This window comes from Felis catus, chromosome X (genome assembly GCF_018350175.1).
Source record: "Felis catus isolate Fca126 chromosome X, F.catus_Fca126_mat1.0, whole genome shotgun sequence".
NCBI lineage: Eukaryota > Metazoa > Chordata > Mammalia > Carnivora > Felidae > Felis > Felis catus.
The window spans coordinates 91,132,525-91,155,588 of record NC_058386.1 but is presented as its reverse complement, the minus strand read 5'-3'; the positions used below and the strand labels follow the sequence as shown (position 1 = coordinate 91,155,588).

The window sequence follows — 23,064 nt, the reverse complement described above, 5'->3', positions numbered from 1 at the left end:
TTTCCACCTGGAAAAAAGATCAGAGGTCATACAGTTCTTCCTGCTGCCTGCAAACGTGCTTACTGCTTATCCATCAAAGGAAGAGTGTTTCTGTTTTTAAGGATCTCAAGATAAGAATCCATAACCTCCCTTGGCAGTTCATTCCAGTGTTTCATGGTTTCCTTCTACTGCTAATTACATCCCCAGTACCTTCACATACATTAACTTATTTACTCCTGATAACATCCTGTGCAATAAGGATTATTCCTTTTCTTACGACTGAGGAAGTGAAAGACGCAAAGATGATAAGTGAGTTGCCGGGATTACCCAGCTGGTTAGTAGCAGAGCAAGAGTGAGAATCTGATTCTTTGCTCTCTCGACCCTCTGTGCTGTCCCTTACACTGGGGTCTACCTAGTAATGCTCTGGGAGGAGCTCCCAATCACCAGCAGAATAAGAAGCAGTGTTAAGAAGGCAACAAGAACACCGTGGTGGGTGGCTGACCAAGTGGCTCAGAGGACACAAGTCCCCTTGAGGAGAACCATTTCATTGTCCTCATCCTTACATACAATTGTTCCCAGGGTGCACCTACAGTTAGAACACTCTAGTGAAAAGGAAAGATGCCAAAAACCTAAAGGAACAGTAAAATCACCCAAAGACCATATACTGATCCATGGAAATAAAAAAATAACACTTCTCCATTTTTGACCTCTGAGACAGATATAATCAGAATAAATTGGAGGAAGGGAGGCAGAGAAGATGCTTCTTAATATCCTTTAAAGAAAAATGCTTTGCCCTCGGGCATGAATTTCTTATTTCCTTTGCCTCTGAAGATTTCAAACCTCCACCACTCGAGGTTCCCGAAGGGGCCAAAGGTTAGCATTTTAAACATGGGTGAATAGTTCATCCCATTATCTATATGCTTGGCACTCAGGAAAGCACATCAGGGCCACAGCTCTTTGGTCTGGCAAGAGCCCTCCCAATATGAGACCAGCCTGCTGCTCAAGTGAAAGCGAAAGGCTGGATGAAGTTGTCCTTTCAGGATCACTCGCGGAATTCCCTTTTTAATATTAGCTAGAGACAGGGGAATCTCAAGGCACGCTTGCTCGATATTACCAGGTTAAATATTTCTGTTCTAAAACACACACTTTTCATTAAATATAATGGCTACTCCACTTAAGTACCCTTGTCCAGGACCCCAGTGGCTTCCACACTTGACATGGCTGATCACTCCCCAAGTCGTCCTCTTCTCCACTGATAGCTACTTCCTTGATGATCTCCTACAGGCTGTAAATAACGCCTATATGCAGATGACTCCCAAGTTTATTTAGCTACTTCAGACTCTTCTCCAGAATTTCATCCTTGTATATCTAATTGCCTTCACATGTGGTATCTAAAACTCAGTATCCCCAAAACTGGATCCTTGGTCTTCCCTCCCAAACCTACTCTACCTATAGCCTTCTCCAGGTCAGTAGATGGCAAGTCTATCCTTCTAACTACTCAGGCTAAAAAATCTTGAGTTTATCTTTGACTCCATTCTTTCCCCCACAGTCCACAGCCAGCATCCTTTTGGTCCTACCTTCAAAATATTTTATTTTAAATAATTTTATTTTAAATAAAATCTAGGGGTGCCTGGGTGGCTCAGTCGGTTAAGGGTCTGACTTCGGCTCAGGTCCTGATCTCACGCTTCGTGGGTTGGAGCCCCGCGTCGGGTTCTGTGCTGACAGCTGGGAGCCTGGAGCCTGCTTCGGATTCTGTGTCTCCTTCCCTCTGCCCCTCCCCTCCTTGTGCTCTGTCTCTCAAAAATACACATTACAAAAAATTAAATATATATATTCAAAATCTAATAACTCGTCATTGTCAACCACCACCATATACCTCTCACCTTGCTTATTTCGACAGCCTCCTGAGAGGATGTCCTGCGCCTCTCTCCAGTCTCTTCTCAACACGACAGCCAGAGTGATCTCTTTAAAATACAAGTCACACCATATCTCTCCTCCTCTAATGGCTCTGCGTTTCCCTCAGACTAAAGAGAGCCCAGATCCTTATAATGGCCTGCGTGGCCCTCCCAGATGTAACCTGCAACGTCATGTCTACTTCTCTCCCCCTCCCTCTGTTCCAGCCCCTCTGGCCACTTTGCCATTCCCCAGACTCTCCCAGCCCACTTCCTCCGTAGGCACTTTGCACTGGCTGTTCCTTCTGCCTGGAATGTTCTCAGGTCAGGTATCTGAATGACCAAATTCCTCACCCCCTTCAAACCCTTTGCTTACGTCTCACCTCCTCAGTGAGCACTACACATGCCACCCTTTTAAAAATTTAACTTCCCCTCCCCCACCTGGCATGCCTGGGTCTTCCTTATTCCTTATTCTGTTCTATTTTTTCACGGTTCTTATAACGTATCACTTTCTATACATATCGTACAGCTTACTTATTTATCATGATTATTATTTTTTTAATGGCTCCCCTCTCTAGAAGGTAAACCCCAACAGGACAGTGATCTCTGTTTTGTTTAAGGGTGCCTAGTGGGTACTTAATAAATAGTTGTTGAGTGAATAACAGGACTAATAATCCTTTGACATTTTTATAGGACTTTATACTTTTTCTATGTTTTCACATTATTATTTTGTCATCTGATCTTCACGGTTACCATATAGCATAGACAAGGGCAACACAGAGTTTATTGCCTCCATTTTACATTTAGGAAAATTGACATCCAGAGAGTGAAGACGATGTCACATAGCTAGAATGTGATAGAATCAGAAACCTAGTTCTCTGCTCTTTTTCCATAGCCTCCAACGTTACATTGCAGAGCCCCCAGTCCTCAAGGAAAGGCCTTCCAGATCTTTTGTTAGGAGAGAGATATGCCCTGCCTATGCCACAATGCCTTGAAGCTAAATGTGTTTCACCAGCTCATGGAGATACAAACACATGAAGTCATCTAAAGACCTGAGTTCATGTGGGGAAGCACCATGTGAATGTCAGAGAAAATAATGCCATTCCCAAATGGCGCTCTCTTCGAGAAAGAAAGCAACGTTTGAATCTACCAGCTGCTCAGCGGAATAAATCATTTGTTTCTTGCTAACCAGCTCTGTCTTCCTCTCGCATGAGACAGTAAACCAAATCGTTCTCCAAAGCAACTTAACAGCAGAAAGCAGGAAATCCCAGTCCAAGAAAGCATCTGCTACCAAAAGTGCATCCGAGTGGCTTCGTCCACAGTGCCACCATCCAAGCCACCCATCACCCACGTTGAAAGCTCTCACCCTCTATCACTGCCACACAAGAAGAATGGAGGCTGTCTCTTTAAATGTACCACTGAAGAGGAAGCTGGTGTTGCCTTGGCAGAGGTGGGGGGAACAGGATACTTCATGCTTGGCACATTGCTACCATTGGCATCCAATCCAGAAGCTGCTACATTCTGCGGGGGTGGCAACTATTTTGTCCTCAGGATAACATAGTGGAAGATACAGCTATATTTACATACAGGCTTTTTCACAGAGACACCTGTCACCCCTGGTAGGCTTACAGGAGGCAACAGAAATGGCACAGCCGGGAAAAGGCAAGCCAAGTTCTCAGTGCCTTCTGGCAGCTGAATCCACAGTAACGGAGAGGGAGGCCTGATCTCTTTCCCTAGTCCCCAAAATGTCATTGCGACATGGATACATCAAGTCGCCCTCCCAAGAATTACTGAGCAGACCAAGTTTACCTTCAGTGTCTCCATCCTTTGATCACAGCAGGTCAAGTACTTGAGCCTTGACTCTACTACCAAAGTCAGCTCTGCTGCCAGACTCAACAAACACCCCCCTGATGAGACGACAAGCATCAGTTCAATAAATAAACCTCAGGCTGAAACCGGAAGTGTCACTGCGAGTACAGCCTACCAAATGCCTGAGGGACTTCAGATAATAGACGTAGGTAAGCACCTCTGACACCTGACAGACACGTACTGAAGTGTTTGACACTGAGGAAGGAGGGAGGATGGAGGAAAAAGAGAGGTTATTTTTAAAGGGGAAAGAAAAAGAGATTCGGAGGCAGAAGAAACTGAGTTCAAGTTTGAAAGGTTTCTTACCTTGGGCAGGCCACTCCAGCTCACAATAGATAACTCACTTCCCTGATCTGAAAAATAAGGATGATGATAACACGTTGAGCAAGTATTACTTTTGTAACTTAGACAACTGTTAATTATGGGGAGATGCCCCTTTGCTGTAGCTTAAAAAAAAGAACAACCTGACTTTTGAATTCAAACATTTTGAATTTTGATTTCAGCTCTGCCTTTGACACTGACGGGACAGCATCAAGGAAGGCACTTCCCTGTAAACTGGAATTTATTCATCTGTGTATTAGGGATGATGATAACAACCATCTCAAACAGATGCGCTAATAATCAAATGAAATAATGTTGAAAATCTGTTTTGTAAACTATAAACTAAAACGATACACTACAACTATGTTTTGTAAATTCCAAGGCAAAGAAAAGTTGTTTTTAAAGACCCTGACTAGAGCGACCAGTCTGGTTTACCAGAGGCTAAGGGATTTTCTAGGACCCAGAACTTTGCTAAATATGGAAAGTCTTGGGCAAACTGGTATAAAATGGTTACGCTAGTCTTGACTAGCCTTGAACAAAGTGAAGGCCTAAATTGGCCTTAACTGGGATGACTAGGCCTTAACTAGATGTAGGCCCTGGCTTCCCCATAACTAAACTCTAACTAGGCATTAACTAGGCCTAGGCCCCGGCTTAGACTTAATTACACTCTGATTAGGACAAAGCTAAATTTAGCCCCTTCTGGGCTTTAACTGGGTTAAATAGACCTTAAACAGACTCAGGCCCTTGTTATGCCTTAAATGAGACTCTGGCTATCTATGTCTTCTCTAGACTTAGGTCCTGGCTGCGCCCTAACTACACTCTGACTATATGTTAATGAGGCTTGGTCCGTGGCTAGGCTAAATGGGCTCTGACTAGGCTGATTAAGTCTTAGCTGGGCCTTAAATAAACTCACTAGGCCTTAATTTGACAAACTATCCCTTAACTAGTCTCAGGCTCTTGCTGTACATTTACTAGACTCTTCGGTTCTGAATAAACCTTCACTGGGCTCTGACTAGGCCTGAACTAGGCTTTACCCCTAGTTAGGCCTCAACTGGGCTGGCTAGCTTTTAACTAGGTTTGGGTTCTCTGAATACCTTAACAAGACTGACTAGGCCTTACTAGGTTCTGACTAGGTTTGAATAACCTTAGGCCCTGGATCTGTCTCAAGTAGTTTCTGACTGAAACTTAAATAGAATTTGGCCCTAACTGGTCTCTGACTAAACACAAACTAGGCTTAATCCACAGCTAGTCCTTTTCATACTCTGAGGAGATCTTACACCGTGTTGGTTAGCTTTTAACTAGGCTGAGGCCCTGCCTATATCTTAACAGACCTCTGGGTAGGCCTTGACTAAGCTTAGGCCCTGGCTATAACTTAACTTGTTTCTGACTAATATTTAACTAAGGTTAGGCTTTATCTGGGCTCTGGACAGAACTTAAATAGGCTTAAACACTGACAAGGCTTTAACTAGAGTTTAACAAAATCTAAACTAGGCTTACATCCTGGCTGGGCATTCACTGGGCTCTAACACTCAACTAGGCTGAAGCCCTGACTAGAACTTAACTAGCTCTGATTATAGTTTAACTAGGTGTCGACCCTAGCTAAGTCTTAACTAAGCTCTGACTAGAACTAAACTTTTTTTTATCCCCTTACTAGGACCTAAATAGACTAGGACTAGGACTTAACTAGGCTTGGGTCCTAGCTAGGCCTTAACTGGTGTTTGCCTGGACCTAAACTAGGCTAGGGCACTGATTGTGCTTTGACAACACTCTGATGAGGCCTTAACCAAGCTAGCTAGCTTTTAACTAGGCTTAGGACTTGGCTAAACTTTAATAAGACCCTAATAGGCCTTAACCATACTCTGACTAAACCTAACTATACTCTGACTAGTAATTAACTACATTTAGGCTCTGGCTGTGCCATAACTAGACTCTGACTAGACCTTAACTATGTTTAGGCCCTGGCAGGGCCTTAACTGTGTTATCTAGACTTTAACTGGGCAACTAGGCCATAAGTAGGCTTAGGCTCTAGTTTTATCTTATCTGGGCTGACTAGCCCTCAGGCTGACTAGGCCTTAACTAGGCTTTGAACCTGGCTGCGCCCTGGTTAGGCCTAACTGTGCCAAGGCCATGGCTTAATTAGGTTTGAGCCCCAACTAGGCCTTATCTAGACTGTGCTCCTCAATAAGCCCTGACTTTGCCTTAATTAACCATTGGTTAGACCTTGACTAAATTGCAGTTAATAGGACTGGACATGCCTAAGGCCTCTTTACTAAAAGTAACTTCAGTTAAAAACTCCCTTCAGCTTGAGGCACCTGGGTGACTCAGTTGGCTAAGCGTCCAACTTCACCTCAGGTCACGATCTCACAGTTTGTGGGTTTGAGCCCCACGTCAGGATCTGTGCAAACAGCTTAGAGCCCGCAGCCTGCTTCGGATTCTGTGTCTCCCTCTCTCTCTGCCCCTCCCCCGCTCCCGCTATGTCTCTCTCAGAAATAAATTAAAATGTTGAAAAAAGTTTTTTGAAAAACCTCCCTTCAGCTCTCAACCCCACCCCCACTAGTTTGCCTCTGCCGTTACCTCAATTATCCTGCAGTTTCAGGCTGCACTCTTGGACATAAAAAAGAACGGACATAATCCTACCTTATCCAACTGCGACAGGAAATAAACTCCTTCTAGCCTCACTGCAGCCAGATGTATTTATACTGTAACACAGGAAGCAACCCCTGAATTGATAACCCCCCAAGAAACCAGGGGACCCTCTTTTAGGTAACACACGACCCGGAACCTTTTTGCTTAGTCAAGGTGGTCTTGCGACTCCTTCTAGGACACTTACATTTTGTAACAAGTTTGTAACAGATATAGAAGAAAGGGTTCTCCAGTACAGGAGGTACTAGGCATTCCCACAGCTTTTGCACGCAACCAAGTCCAGGAGGTACATCAACAACTTTGCATGTACCTCAAGTCCGGGAGGTACATACATCAACAGCTTTTGCTGCAAGTGCAAGAGATACACCTGCAGCTTTTGCATGTAACTCAAGTGCAGGAGATACCCCTACAGTTTTTGCAGTAACTCAAGTGCAGGAGATACCCCTACAGCTTGTGCCCTTACGTGCAATTGGCAGTTAAGAAGAAAGATGTCAAACACACCACAACTGCACTAAAGGGAGTATAGATAAGCTTCACAAGGCTGAACTCAGAGCATTTGTTCACTTTGGCTCAGCTAATCATTTTTGCCATCCTTCTCAACTTAAAGAGGCCTGTACAGTCCTATTAACCCTGCAAGTAGAGGATGACTCAGTATCAGCCCTGAATGAGCTAACTGAGATCTGTGGGTACTATCCATGGCAAGATTCACAGGCTAGTGCCTGAACAGGGCCTGATCTTGTAGAATATAACCACTCCTTATATCAGGCTGCGTACCACAGTAGGTCAAAGGGACTGATCTGGGCCCTGAGATCTGGAAATTCATTCATTCATTCATTTATTCATTCATTAATCCCATAAAAGTGGATTGATTGCCTGCTATGTGCCTGATATGGTCCTGGGTTCTGGGAATATGACGGTAAGCACAAATAACCACAGCCCTAGCCCTCGTGGGGTTTTCATTCTAGAAACAAAACCAAGGGCAGGTCTGCACAGCAATGAGTTGAAGTGTAGATAAGAACAATCTGTAGCCTACAAAATCACAGGGCAGAGTCAAAAGTGATGGGAAAAGCTCAAAATGAAAGAATAGCTGAAGGAATTGGGGGGAAAGAGCTAGGCAAATGGCCGGGTGGTCAGAAAAACAGACAGCAGCAACAAATGAATACCATCCTCACTTTACAAAGATGGAAACAGATTGTTGCTGAAGATCACATGGCTGTAACTGGCCGAGATAGGATTCCAGCCCAGAACTAATGGACTCCAGAGCCCAAGTGCTTTCCAGGGTCACCACACTACAGGACCGATGTCTGGCCTTAGAAACCTCAGAAAATGAAGGAAAGAGCTTTAAGGATCTTCAGATTCCTTTCCTAAAGCCACTCATCACCAGCTCAGTCTTTATTATTCAGTTCTGCCCACTTCATGAGGATGGGAAAGAGATGATTTTGACGGGAAAGAAAGTGTGAAAATTTGGTGACAGACCTCCAGGCATGTGGCATGGACAATGGCTGAAAAGGAAAAGATGGTTACAATTGTATAAAACCTCTGAGCTATGACCACTTTTGTGGGAAAAGAAGCAAAAAAAGGACACTTCATGAAGATTCTTTCCTGGTAAATTACTGAGAAAGGGTAAGAATAACCAGGTTTATGACTGTTGAATGTAACAAAATTCTCTGAGGATTTACAGTAATCCCTGGGGTTGTGAGAAATGATAATGCTTAATAATCCACATTCTGCAACAGAACAGTGAATTCTTGCATGTAAATATGCTATCTATATCAAACAAAAATAAAACGAAGTCTCCGGGAAACAAAAGCCTAGCCCTATCCCTTTAATTTATTCACCTTGACCCAATGATGGGAGGGAGTTCATTGCATAAGGGCGTAGAGGGGAATTCCAAGGTTATTCCAGGTACCCAGCCATCACTCAGTTAAGTCTTGGGAGGTGCCAGTTGGTTCTGCATTTCTCCTCCCTCTCTCTCCTCAAAGTGACTCAGAAGCAACTTAGTAATGTTACAGAGAACCTCTCTTTTGGTGGGAGCTAAATTCTCTAGCCCCGCTCTCTGGTCAAAGTGTATAGTATATTCTTTCAATATTCTCCCTTCTTATTTATATTCTATATATTCAGTATAGTCTTCAATCCTCCTGGAAGATCCTGAAGGGACGCAATGTACTCTCCCCTCAAAGCCTGCTGGCAGGCTAACTCCAATATCCATTATCCAATGGGAAAGAAATATCTCCAATATCCATTGGGAAAGAAAATGGCTCCATCACCTGATTTGTCAGTGCCACAGAATTCAGAAATTCAATATCACACAATCAATGGCAGGCTTCCCTTTCTAGTTCTTTGATTGTTTCCTAGAATGAGAGGTATCTTGTCTTCTAAACCAGAAATAATGCAATAAGGAGAAAAAGCACATGCAGTGTAAGAAACAAAATGTGTTTTTCTAGCTCTTCCACTCCTACCCCCACCATCACCACCACCACCACCACGTCATCCCGGGCAAGTCATTTATACTTCCTGGTCCACAGTTCTTCCTTCTATAAAATGGAATCGCTTACTCATTTGAAAAACAAAATGGAGAGAAAGTGGACCAGATAAATGAATCACATTAGCATAGTGTATAGGAGCACAGACTTTGGAGTTAGAATGGGTTTGGACTGCAGCTCTGTAACTTTGTAGCTATATGCCCTTGGCATGTGATTTAACGTCACTGAGCCTCATATTTTCTGTCCTGTAAAAAAGAGGCCAGATACTGATAATATCTATTCCATAAGGCTTTCATGGAGCCGAAATCCAAGAATATATGGAAAATTCTTAGTTCAATAAATTAACATGCTCCAGTAAGAACCAGGAAGAATGAGATATTCCTTGCTCAACCTTACTCCTTTTATTCATAACACTTTTTGGTGTCTTAAGAGTATTTATCATGTACTTGATAAAAATGTACTGACTGGTTTATGGCACTTTCCCAGAGAGCAGCAGTAGGAAGATTCATAGGGCACTACCAAGGAACCTTCTGAGGTTCTGGAAAATGGTGATAGGACAGGACAACATATCAGTTTTTTCCTTATCCTCACCCCCAGCCGAGCTCAACCCACATGAAATGTCTTTGGGGAACCATGGGCCCCACTGGGATGATACATAAAAATGTCAGGAAGACACTTCAGGTTTAACCTAAAGAATGAGAGCCCAGGACTCCTGGGTTCTCCACTCTGCTCAGGCACTGAAAACTCCTGTACCTTTATTTTATACATCTTCTCTTTCTCCGAGTTCCCCAACCTCTGACCATTCTCTGAGGAGGCTACAGACAGAGTTATAATATAAATATTTGAAAAACACTTTGAAAAGAATGAGTATTATTAACTACTAGTTACACGTTGTGAACAAATTAATAAATGCTTCGCTTACAGTTGTAGAAACATTACAAACCACTACTGTAATTAGATGTCTCTGGCTTTGCTTTGCTATTCAGGATCATAAGGGAAGTGTGTTGACATCATTTCAGTACTTTGTGTTTAAGTGCGAGCACTGAGCCATTAACTCACTCCAGGGAGAGGCAGAGAAAGAAATGAGGTTAAGGGTTTCAGAACTGAAAGTGAGTAACCAGGGAAAGTTATACATCCCCTTTGGAGGCTTTGAACTGGACACCAATGTTTTTCGATGGGAAACGGCTTTGGATTGCCCCTGCTGAAGGACAAGGGGGTAACTAAGCTAGGCTCAGGTCACCTAGATTAGTGGATCTCAACTGAGTCAATTCCCACACCCTTCCTGGGAGACATTTGGCAACCTCTGGAAATATTTTCGGTTGTCACAACTGTAGGGTGGTGATAAGGAAGTGCCACTGGCAACTAGTGGGTAAGGGTCAGGGATACAACTAAACACCCTAACAGTGCTCAGGACAGTATTCCAGAACAAAGACTTATCCTGCCCAAAATGCAAATACCGTGGAGGTCGAGAAGATGTGAACTAGAGAATCTTTCCACCCTTCCCAACTTAACAACTAGCAAATATTCCTGAAGGCCTTTCTTGTGGGCACTATGGGAGATCTAAGCCATGGTCTCTGCCCTAGGGAAGCTCAGAGTTTAGGAGGGAGAGTAAACACGCACACTGAAGCTACTAGAAATAAAGAAGTATATCACACATAGTTATATTTTTTCCTACATAGTGTGGTATAGCCCCTGGTGCTGTGGGGACTTTGAGAAGGAGGAGAACAGCAGGCATGGCAATAATTTCGAAAAACTTAAGAAGAGTTGGATCTTGGGGCGCCTGGGTGGTTCAGTCGGTTAAACGTCCAACTCTTGGTTTTGGCTCAGGTCATGATCTCATGGCTCGTGAGTTCCAGCCCCACGTCAGGCTCTGTGCTGACAGAGTGGAGTCTGCTTGCTATTCTCTCCCACTCTCTCTCTCTCTGCCCCTCCCCAGCTTGTGCTCTCTCTGTCTCTCTCTCTCTCTCAGAAAATATACATAAAAAAAAAGAGTTGGATCTTGAGCTGGTATTTAAAGGAGAAAACTATTCTTTCTCTTCCCCTCATTGGTGGGAGAAAGACGAATCTATGCTACTCATACTTCCTTTCTTCTCTTTCTCTGATCAGCATCTTATAATCTGATTTCAGAACGCCACAGACTCTAGGACTCCACAGAAACTGTTGTCTTGTAGGTGATCAGTGATACATGAATTACCAGAACCAATCTCCTGTCCTCAATATTAATCTTCCTAACCTCCACCCTTTTGAAATTCCCTTCCTCCCTGACATTTTTTCACATCATCATCCCTTCTGGTTCTCTTTTGCCCTCTTGTGGCTCAGCCTCAGATTTCTTTCCACAGCCAACCTGTACAGGTACAGGTGCCTCAAAGGGCAGCCTGCTGTCTTATTCTTATTCACTCACCTCTTACTCTTAGTCAATGATGTTATTCATTCATTTATGTTCACAAGGATCTAGAGTTGCACAGGGGATTTGAGAGAGGTATAATCTCATGCTGTGTATTCTCCCTTAGTTATTATCCCCAGTCCTGTAGTGTCACCCATCTTTTGTCATAGGCAACCCCCCAAACTATGCCTCTTGACTCTGATGTCATTTGTACACACCGCTTCTACATGCCCAAACACCTCCCGGACACTGTCTGCATACACCTCCAATCCAACATATCTTTTTTTTAATCTTTTTTTTTTTGAAAGAGAAAGCAAGCAGGGGAAGAACAAAGGGAGAGGTAGAGAGAAACTTAAGCAGGCTCCGTGCCTAGCGCAGAGGCTCGATCTCACAGGGCTCGATCTCACAACCCTGAGATCATGACCTGAACCAAAATCAAGAGTTAGATGCTTAACCGACTGAGCTACCAGGACCCTGCCCCCAACCCCCCACAACAGATCCTAAACTTAGTGTGACCAACTCATCTCAGTTTTCCCAGGACTTTCCAGGATTGAGCACTGGAAATCCCATGTCCTGGGAATTCCTTCGATATCAGACAAACCTGGACCATAAGTCAACCATACCTAAAACGAACTTATCAGTATCTGTCCCAAACCCAGTCCTCCACCTGTTCCCTTATATGACATAATGGCAGAGATACCCTCAACTCTCCTTTACCTTACACCCCTTCGTGCAGCGGAGTGCCAAATATTGTCTTATCCACCTCCAAAATATCTCCATAATCATCGTCTCCTTTCAACTCCCACCACTCTAATTCAGACCCTGTTACCTCTCACTTGGAAAGTTACAACAGACTCCTAATCAGCCCCCCACCATCTCCAACCATTCTGCCACCACATCGCCATCCCTTTTGCCAGTTAATCTTCCATATGGCCAAGATTGGGAGAGCATTCTGCAACACAAATCTGAGCACGCATAGGTAATCGTCTCAGCAATATGAGGTCTTGCAAACTGAATCCTAAGAATAGTGTTAAACCAAAGCTCTCCGGTATTTGGGCATGGTGACTACACAGTGTGATACCTAAGAAATGTGGCTGTGAGTGACTAAAATGCCCCCAGTAATATTAAGAACTGTAAGAAAAAGGGAAAAGCAAAGCAAAGCAAAACCAACCACCATATTCTTCAGAAGCCCAGCATTTCTGAGTCTGTTGGTTACAATTTTGTACCTCATTTCTTCAGAGAAGCATATGACAACCACAGTTAAGGCAAGTAAGCATTGCTAGGGAAGCCTGGGTAGTGTAGATCAGTTATGACCTTGATCCTCATCGGAAACAGAATCATCTGGAAGTTACATTACGCAGAAACTAAGATAGCTTGAGAGAGAATCCACTTGCTCCCTTAGGCTATTAGGTCTTAACTCGTCTGTGGTCCTCCTCCAAATTGTGGTTGCAAGAGCCATAGGCTTTCCACCCCCGGCTGGCAAGAAACAAAGAGAATTGGCTTGAATGGTATTTCTGTCAGTGACAGGAAATATGTATCCCATTTGAATAATGGACACAGGGCTCCAAATATAGATTATAAGAAGTGAAAACTGACATCTGAAAGAGAAGGGCAAGTGCTTTCCCCAAAGGGGAAAGAGAGCTCATCCCTTCCTCCCTTAGCAAAACATATCTATGCTCAGTGTCCTCTCCAACACTTGCAAGTGGTGAATTGTTTATGAAGGAACTCATCTTGGGAGTGAAGGGTTGCCCTTCACAGAGTCATTAGAAAAAGATGGCCCTCAGAAATAGAAATGCCATATCCCAATGGCTTACCTGTCTACTGTAGGAGCTTCTATCACATTGCAAGTAACTTCCTCTTTCGTCTGGGTAATTAAGAGATGGTGGCCACCGAGCAGAAGGTCCCCTGGCTAAATCCCTGCCTTTCTCTTCCCAAGTTCTCTTCTATAGTCCTTCTGTTGTTTAGGAGGACATTGAAACATTGAAGCATTTCATTTATCTCCCAAAGACCTTGCTTCTGATATTCATTATCCCTTCACACACACACACACACACACACACACACACACACACACACACACACCCCTTCTTTGTTTAATAGTAGCAAGACCTTCTTTCTCCCTAAACCTGGGAGATGCAGGTCATGGTCTCTGCCCTACAGGAGTTGAGAGTCTAATCAGGGAGACCAACCAAGCACAACTGAGAACAAAATGTATCCCAAGTCTTCTTTTTGCTTTTTCTATACTTGCTACAGGAACTTGGAGAGTGGGGAGGTTAGCACACACTGAAATCTTGAAGAAAATTTCAAAATTTTCAAAAAAAAGTGGAATCTGAGTCCATTTGAGGGTAACCCTGGGAGAGAACTTTGAGGATTAAAGAAAAAAAACCCACAGAATGGGGGTGCACATTCTCTCTTGCTCTTTCACACACACACACACACACACACACACACACACACACACGTCACTTTGGTCACATATTATGGTTCAGGCTTATTCAAGATTAAAGCATTAAACAACTTATCCCAGAGTAAATCCTCTGCTGACAACCATCCTCTAGGCCAAAACCACTATCTATGTTCACTGCCCTGCCCTACTGATGCCCCACCTCTCCCTCCAGCCTCAAACTTCAGTCTTTTATTCGGCAAACCCAAGGCCCTAGAAAAGTCAGCAAGAAATAGGAACAAAACAAATTCAAATATTTGGTATTTAAGTGACACTTACTATGTGCCAGGCACAGAGTTCTGTCTGTCTACCCACTGTCATTACTACTCCAAATAATTCAACTATCATTTTTTAAGAGTTTACCATGTGCCAGGCATCCAGTCACTGTGCTAAATACCTTCCACGCATCGTATCTCATTTAGCCCTCTCAGCAATCCTAGGAGATACTGTTCCCATTTTACAGATGAGGAAACTGAGGCACACAGACGTAAAAGGACTTGTCAAAGGGCATGCTGTTCATAAATGGCCAAGCCAAAGTTTGACCATAGCTCCAACTCCAAAGTCTACATACCAGAGACCATGTAGTATGGTGGGTAGAATGAGGGGTCAGCAAGTTTTTCTGTAGTAAAGGGCCAGAGAGCAAATATTTTAGGCATTGTAGTCCATATGGTCTCTGTTGTAATTACTCAACTCTGTCACTGTAGCACAGAAAGAGCCATACATAATATGTAAACAAATGAGTAGGCTGTATTCCAATAAAACTTTATTTACACAAATAGGTAACACCCTGGATTTGGTCCCCAGGTTGTAGTTCGATGACCCCTGGGTCAGAGCACCCGCGGTTTACACCGATAGGCCTGGGCTCAAGACCTGGTTCTCACCACTTACTAGACAAGTTCTTTAGTCGCTCTGTGTCTCCATTTCTTCATCTGTAACATGGAGCTCATACCTCCCTCAATGAGTCATTCTGAGAATTCAGGATGAAAAGAATGAATAAATACAAAGCCCTTGGCATATAGGAAAGCACTCACTAAGTCATTAATAAAAGCCCACCATAAGGCTGGTCCCTAGAGGGAAGGAAGAAGGACAGGGGTTAGGATACATGCTGCTGTCTTTAAAATCAAGCCACCAAGGCTCCAATGGTCTTGGTACTCAGCAGTAATAAGGAACCCCCTTAGGATACCAGCTAATTCTGCTCCCCTCCAGCTACATTAACCTTGTTCCTTTATGAGTTTTTACATTCCTGTTTTAGTCATTAGTGAGAAAGTCTCCTGGTTTCATTATAGCTCTTGTCAGGCCCTGGGAACCACGTCACGGTGGGCGGGGGAGGGAGGCAGGAATATAGTTTTGTCTTTATTTGTTAGGGGTTTTCCTTCAGGGATGAGGTTCTGGCTGCTTATGTCCCAAGTACCCAGCACAGGGCCTGGCACGGAGTAAGGTGGTAAGGAAATGCCGCTGGTTTCATTGAACTGGCTTTGGAGCAATCCTGCCTGGAAGCAGAAGGGAAGTGACTTGGGAAAAGCCCTCACAGCACTGAGGATCCCTGTTTTCTCCACGAAAGGGAGAGAGAACATGTGCATGTGGCGGGGGAGGGCATGGGAGCGTGAGGGTTGGTTGAGAGAACAGAGAAGTGCAGAACATCCCGTCCCTGGGTTACATCAAGTACACAGGAGCCATGTTGCAATCGTCTCTCCAGGCCATCCTCCTCAATAATCACCCGGGGCAAGCCACTTGGAACAAGTTTTTTTTTTTTTTTAATTTTTAATGTTTATTTATTTTTGAGATAGAGATAGACAGAGGACAAGCAGGAAAGGGGAAGAGAAAGAGGGAGACACAGAATCTGAAGCAGGCTCCAAGCTGTGAGCTGTCAGCACAGAGCCCGATGTGGGGCTCGAACCCACAAACCGTGAGATCACGACCTGAGCTGAAGTCGGACGCCTAACCGACTGAACCACCCAGGTGCCCCTGCCTGGAGCAAGTTTTGTGCTTTGACCCCAAACCATACTTAGAGAATCTTCCATCTCAGCTTTAGAGAGTCCCCTGAGATACCTCAGCTTGGCAGTCAGCCCCCCCAAAAGCCACCCTTCCTGCAATCCTGACTTGCCAATCTTTCTCAATCAGTAATTGTCTCCTTCAGGGCGCCCGGGCGGCTCAGTTGGTTAAGCATCTGACTGCAGCTCAGGTCATGATCTCGCGGTTCGTGGGTTCGAGTCCCGCGTCGGGCTGTGTGCTGACGGCTCCGAGCCTGGAGCCTGCTTCCGATGCCGTGTCTCCCTCTCTCTCTGCCCCTCCCCTGCTAGCACTCTGTCTCTCACACTCAAAAATGAATTAAAAAAAAAAAAAAAGAAATTCCCTCCATCTACCGAGTTGTCCGGCTTCCTCTAAAATATGTCTTGCGTAATAATCCAGTTTTTCACCCTGGAATTAGAGTTATTTATGGGCTCTGACTATATGGCGAGGTCTGTACTGACTCCAGTTGGATGCACTGTCTAGGGAGGCCTCTGTCAAGTCACATAGACAGTCACTTCAAGACTATCCAAGAAGCAATGATTCTCCATCTCATAATAATGAGAGCCATAATGATGAAAATAGCTAACACTGAATGCCTCTTTGTCTAATTCTCAGAATAATCCATGATGAAAATGCTATAATAATGTTTCTTTCCTCGTTGCCAGGCACTGAGTTAGCTCTCTTCATCTTTAGAACAACCCTATGACATGGGTTACTAGCATAATCCTCATTTTTCAGATGGGGAAACTGGAGGCCAGAAAGATTGAGCAACTTGCCCAAGGTCATCCAGCCAGGAAGTTGTGGAACTGGAATTTGCACCTCGGGTCTGTCTGTCTGACTCCAGAGACCATGCTGTCATTTCACCTTATTAGAAATATCTTTATGTATGAGGCCTATATTGCACCGATAAGCTACCAAAGATGTATGAGGAATGCTATCTTCCTTTTGTTTAGTGTTGAGAATGTTCCCAAGCACTTTCCCACCCATGAGCCATTCGATTGTCAGGCGAGCCCTGTGAGGAAGGCAGGGTGGGTGGTGACCACCTATTGCATAGATAAAAGCCCAAACACAAAGACTTGCCCCAAGACCCATCACGAGTCACACGCCAAACCAGAGGCAGAGTTCAAGATATATGTTTCCAGGGGCTCCTGGGTGGCTCAGTCCCTTGAGTATCTGACTCTTGATTTTGGCTCAGGTCACGATCCCAGGGTCGTGGGATCAAGCCCCACATCGGACAGCACACTCAGCATGGAGCCTGCTTGGGATTCTCTCTCTCTCTCTCTCTCTCTCTCTCTCTCTCTCTCTCTCTCTCTCCCTCTGCCCCTCCCCTGCTCTGTCTTTCTCAAATAAAAAAAAAGATATATGTTTCTGAAATGTGTTCTTTCTTATAGCTAGGGGTTAAGTTTCCTCCACCACCTTAATTCTGATTTCATGCTGAAAATTTCCAAGTGGGCAGCTCACAGCAGGTCATGAAACCTCTAGCCAAGCCTTCTTATAAATGTGAAAACGACTTGGGTGTTACCTGACTTAGTCTCCTTTTTTGCCCCAGTTCTTCAGGATCTGCAATGCCTGAACATATTTGTGACCTGATGAAAAAGGAGGGACCTCGGCCCTTAAGAACGAGATACACTGAAGGCATGAACACATCTCACCATAGGTCTCTCCACTGTTTTATGTAGTGAACAATTACAGGCCCACAATTCCGATATTGACCAAGTCCTGAACCAAAAAACAATTTTTTAATAAATTTCCTATCAAAATGCACGTGGTGGCAAAACATGAGACGAACTGATGCAAGGCGATTTATTGTCTTTGTTTATCCTGATGCGTCTAAACATTCACAGGTTTCACTGCTGACATTTTTTTAGATGTTTTCTAGGAAGAGAGAGTGCCTGCACACACGTGTGGGTGAGGGGCAGAGTGAGAGGCAGAGAGAGAATCTTAGACAGGTTCCATGCTCAGCAAGGAAGCTGATGGAGGGCTCGATCTCACGACCCTGAGATCATGACCTGAGCTGAAATCAAGAGTCAGACACTTAACCGACTGAGCCACCCAAGCGTCCCCCACTGCTGCAATATTAATGTGTTTGACTACAGTAGGATTTCCAGATAAAATACAGGCCGCCTGGTTACATTTGAATTGCTGATAAACGGTGAATCATATTTTAGTACAAGTTTGTCCCCTTACAATATTTGGGACATACTTACACTAAAACATGTTTCACTGTTTATCGGCAATTCAAATATAACTAGATATCTTGTATTTTTATTTGCTAAATTTGGCAACCCTAATTATGAGTGCTGCCTTAAATCCCACTGGGGGTGTTACCTAATATATGGTACAAACAGCATATTATTGTTCTAAAACCTGGCAAATTTAGAATTGCAAAACACATCTGTCCTCAAGGATTTTGGAATAAGTACTGTGGATCTGTGGACCTGTAGCATCCTCCCAGCACTGGGCTTGGAACTGCCAGGGCATCCAGCTCTCAAAGACTCATGCCATCAGAATTGGTTGCCTCTTTGGCTCTCATTATATTTTGCCCCCATCTTGGCTTTAGTGAGTTTCCAGGCTCTCCTCTTCAATTGCCCTGCCATGCAGGTGCACTTGCTCCCTCCCAGGTGAGAACTTTGCCAATACAGCCTCCTCTTTCCTTCTAAAATAAAAAAAATTAATGTTTATTTTTGAGACACACACACACACACACACACACACACACACACACACACAGTGTGAGCTGGGCAGGGGCAGAGAAAGGGAGAAACAGAATCTGAAGCAGGTTCCAGGCTCCAAGCTGTCAGCACAGAGCCCGACAGGGGGCTTGAACTCACAAACCTCGAGATCATGACCTGAGCCCAAGTCCGACCCAACCGGCTGAAGCACCCAGACACCCCTCCTCTTTCCTTCTAGAACCCCCCCCCCCCCCCCCCCCGCCACCCTTGGAAGTGGAAGTGAGCTCCCATCACTCTCTGCTGCCATCTCATGGCTAGAATAAGCCATTGTGATCGGACTTAATTCCGCACACTACATGCTTTCAAGAGCCTATCACCTCTAACACAGGAGAATTATGACACCTGCCAGGAAACCCCATTTAGCAAATTCCAGCTGCTGTGTATATGTGCAAATGGAAAACTATATTTTTTTAAATATGTATTCTAAAACCAAGTTTTCAGCATCTAGCTTCACCTTCCTCCAGTTAGTTCAAATTAGTGAACCTTAGCTCAAACTTGAAATTAGAGGAATGACTGCCAGTTGACTTATTTTGTGAGACTGAACTTGTGTTGCCTTTGATATCAGTATCCTTGTTCAAGAACCATGTCCGCTAGGTAATTGCAGCAACAGCCAACCGAGTACAAAATGTCTCAGTAATCCCTGGGGCAGTACCACATCTCCCTCTTAAAAAAAAAAAAAAAAAATCACCACGAATTAGTGATCTGAGTGAGTAAATATCAAATTGTTAGAGACTACATGCAAAATGTGGGGGCCACTTTTGAATTGTAACCTGGGCCTAATCTACTTGCCAAAACCTATTTCTTCGCCTCTGGTAAAAAGCTGAACCACTTGATAACAGTACGGCTCAGCGAGCTCACTGCAATGGTAGGTGTTTTGAACATTTTTCCCTCTTTGGAAAATTTTGTATCGCCATCGATTTCCTTTTTGGGCGTTTTTGTCATCAAAGCCCAGCTTGATTGGCAACTATAAAACAAACCAACAAAACCTGTTCTATCTCAGATCATTTTTGCAGGCTGGCTTTTTAAATACACCCTTATACACAATCGGACTCTCTTTGGAAGAACTGACATCTGATGCAGTGAAAGTTGGGCCGATTCCAATGTGCAGCCCCTCACTGAGGGAGAAGAAGGTTCTTGAAAGATCAGTAGACTTCTTCAAACCACCAAGAAAGGCCCTTCACTCCGATCCTGCCATAGTTGGGACCTCAATTTTTCTTGCAGATCCTTCTACTCTGGAAAGGGATGAAGGGGTGGGGGGAGATTCACTCTCACATTTCAGATTTTCTCATCCTTTGAATGTACTAAAGGAAGAAGTGTTTATAGCAGTAAATCCCCCAACTTGAAGTCAGCTGATCTCTTTTAGGAAGCAAAGATAACTCATTGCCAATCACTTCAAGGAACAACAGGCCTGTACTGTTTAACAAACCTCTAAATGCTAAACGTATGTCAAGGTGACCTTTCTTCCAGTTTCATCTACTGCACTTTTATACACACCCAGCAGTTGACAATCATGTGAAAATCACCAGTGAGGTGACTCAGTGTGGGACTGGCTTGGTCTATCCTGATCTAATGTTTCTCTTGCTGACAGCCTCCATGGCATGGAACAGAGTGGATTGTGGGAATTAAGAAAGATTTTTCTCCTTTGATCATTGCCTGTTCCTAGTAGAGCCACTGGAAACTCACTGCTACTGTCTTGTTTTTTCTCTGCCTCATGGTCTGGCTTACTTGTCAAGAGCCCACACCCCCCACCCCTAGATCCTCTGTTCCTACCAAGGGACTTCTTTTCACTTTCCATTGTATCTTCAGAGACTGGGGACTCAATCAATAACCAGGGAAGTGTATCCCTAGTTCACTACTCTTTTTTTTTTTAAGACATATTGACTTTATTTTTTTAAGTTTATTTACTTATTTTGAGAGAGAGAAAAAGAGCGTGAATGCAAGCAGGGGAGGGGCAGAAAGAGGGAGAGAATACCAAGCAGGTTCTGCGCTGTCAGCACAGAGCCCGATGCAGGGCTCAATCCCATGAACCATGAGCTCATGACCTGAGCCAAAACCAAGAGTTGGACACTTCAATGACTGAGCCACCCAGGTGCCCCCCTCGCTCACCACTCTTAAATGAGCACTTACTACAGTGCTTGACACATAGTAAGTGCTCAAATGGTAATTGTTGTCTCATTAGTGTCTAACCTCTCTGAGCCTCAGTTTTTCTCATCTGTAAAATGGGTGTAAAGGTAGTAGCAACTTCTTGAGTTTGTTAATACATATATAATGCTTTTAAATGTATCCCAAACATAGGAAGTTCTGTGTACATTTAATCTGTGACTATTACGCCCAGTATTAGAGAAATACCTTGAGGGCACACAGAATATGAGGTGAAAAGAGAAGTGTGTGTGTATGTGTGTGTGTGTGTGTGTGTGTTTTGGGAGATTTGGGGGACAGAAAGTTCCATTTGGGTTATGAATCTGAAATGTCCACTGGGGATTGAACATTCAGGTCTGAAGTTTAGCAGGAAAGCAAAGAGGAGAACTTTCTCACTTTAACAAGTACAGTAAATATCTGCAAAGCCTTTTGAGCTATGAAATGTCACACAACAGACAAAATTGCCCCCCGCCCCCGCTGCTTCAGAAGCTTACCATGGGAGAGGGGCACCTAAGTAGCTCAATGGGTTAAGCATCTGACTCTTAATCTTGGCTCAGGTAACAATCTCATGGTTCATGAGATCAAGCCCCATGTCGGTGTGGAGCCTGCTTGGGATTTTCTCTCTCCCTCTCTTTGCCCCTCTCCCACATGCGCTCTCTCTCTTTCTCAAAATAAATAAATAAACATTTTTTTTAAAAAAAGAAGCTTACCATGTAAGAAAGCCAAGTCAGGTGTTCTACATAAAAGTAAGTGTAACACAGGTCAGGCTCTAAGAGGTACCATAAGAAAGGAGCAAAGTAGCCTGTGCTTAAGGAGGAGGGATCGCCTCTGGCTGGGGCAATCAGGGAAGGCTTCCAGGAGGAAGTGAGATTCTCTGATTTGAATGCTTCTCTACAGCCTTTCCTTCTGACTCTAGTGCCTGCTGATTTGTCCCTTCTCTGAATGCCCTGAGTTCCTAAGTTGCTGTGCCTCACAACAATGTAGTCAGCTTTTCCTAAGGCTAAATGGATCCAGTTTGAATGACTATACTTTATTCTGGCCTTTCTTTTTTTAATGTTTATTTATTTATTTTGAGAGAGTGAGTATAAACGGGGTGGGGGCAGAGAGAGAGGGAGACAGAGGATCAGAAGCGGGCTCTGCGCTGACAGCAGAGAGCCCGACGCGGGGCTCGAACCCACGAACCGTGAGATCATGACCTGAGCTGAAGTTGGAGACTTAACCAACTGAGCCACCCAGACGTCCCTCTGACCCTTTTTTTTTTTTTTTTATGAAGCAGTGTTAACAGAAAATCAAAGGGGGCATAGCTTTTATAATCATGTCTTTACTTGGCAAAATCTCCCGGTTTGGAAGGGAGTGGCTTTGACCAGTCTGTGGCCCCCAACCATCTGAGAACATGACACTCTTACCACCTGCCCTGCTCTTGCAGGCATCTGAACACAAACATTGCTGTCGTGTTACTTGTTTCATGTGAGTTTGGCTGGTCAGTCAATGAGATCCTGCAGGCCAGAATCACCATGGGTCCCTCTTGTTGTGACCCTCTTCCCACGCACCACACAGAGCTGGACACAGAGCAGGTGTACAGAAATACCTGTTGAAACGCCTAAGTTGAATCATGTTGATCTTGTGTTCCCTTAGCAATGAGCAAGTCAAATTGTCTTCTGCTTTGTGTTCAGCATGCGAATCAAATGCGAAAGTTACATGATTATCTAGACCGCCGTAGGAACAGGGGCAGCTGGGTGGTTCAGTGGGTTAAGTGTCCGACTCTTGGTTTCAGCTCAGGTCACGATCTCACGGTTTGTGAAATCGAGCCCCATGTCAGGCTCTGCACTGACGGCCCAGAGCCTGCTTGGGATTCTCTCTCTCTCCCTCTCTGTCTGCCCCTCCTCTGCTTGAGCTCTCTCTCTCTCTCTCTCTCTCAAAAAAAAAACATGTTTTTCAAAAAATAAACAGATGTAGGAATAAAAGTCGCATACAATAGACTGGTGAGGAGCTAGGGAAACAATTCTCCTCACTGAATGAATGAAGTCAGAGGTCTGTTGAGGTGAAATCAAAACGGGTTTGCTAGTTGCCTGGGGGAGGGTCAGGCTCCTTCCAGTAGAAGCTGACATTATTCCTATCAAGAATCACTCATTTGGGGCGCCTGGGTGGCTCAGTCGGTTAAACATCCGACTTC

The 23,064-nt window shown here is 44.2% G+C and overlaps 2 protein-coding genes across 4 annotated transcripts in view; one reads left to right on the top strand and one right to left on the bottom strand.

Annotated features, from left to right (window-relative positions):
* The window catches only part of TRPC5 (transient receptor potential cation channel subfamily C member 5), a 266,623-nt gene that overhangs the window by 182,218 nt on the left and 61,341 nt on the right, over positions 1-23,064 (top strand). The window lies entirely within an intron of this gene.
* Positions 1-23,064, bottom strand: part of TRPC5OS (TRPC5 opposite strand) — a 76,080-nt gene that overhangs the window by 13,931 nt on the left and 39,085 nt on the right. Inside the window, exons 1-2 of one of the 3 annotated variants that reach the window (XM_023249041.2) lie at positions 13,382-13,714; positions 4,044-4,090 (exon numbers count right to left, since the gene is read on the bottom strand). The gene's annotated coding sequence lies outside the window, so the exon portion shown is untranslated. Of the gene's footprint in view, positions 1-4,043; positions 4,091-6,695; positions 6,839-13,381; positions 13,715-23,064 lie in introns of those variants that run through there. The other 2 variants (XM_023249042.2, XM_023249043.2) reach the window with 2 other exon arrangements.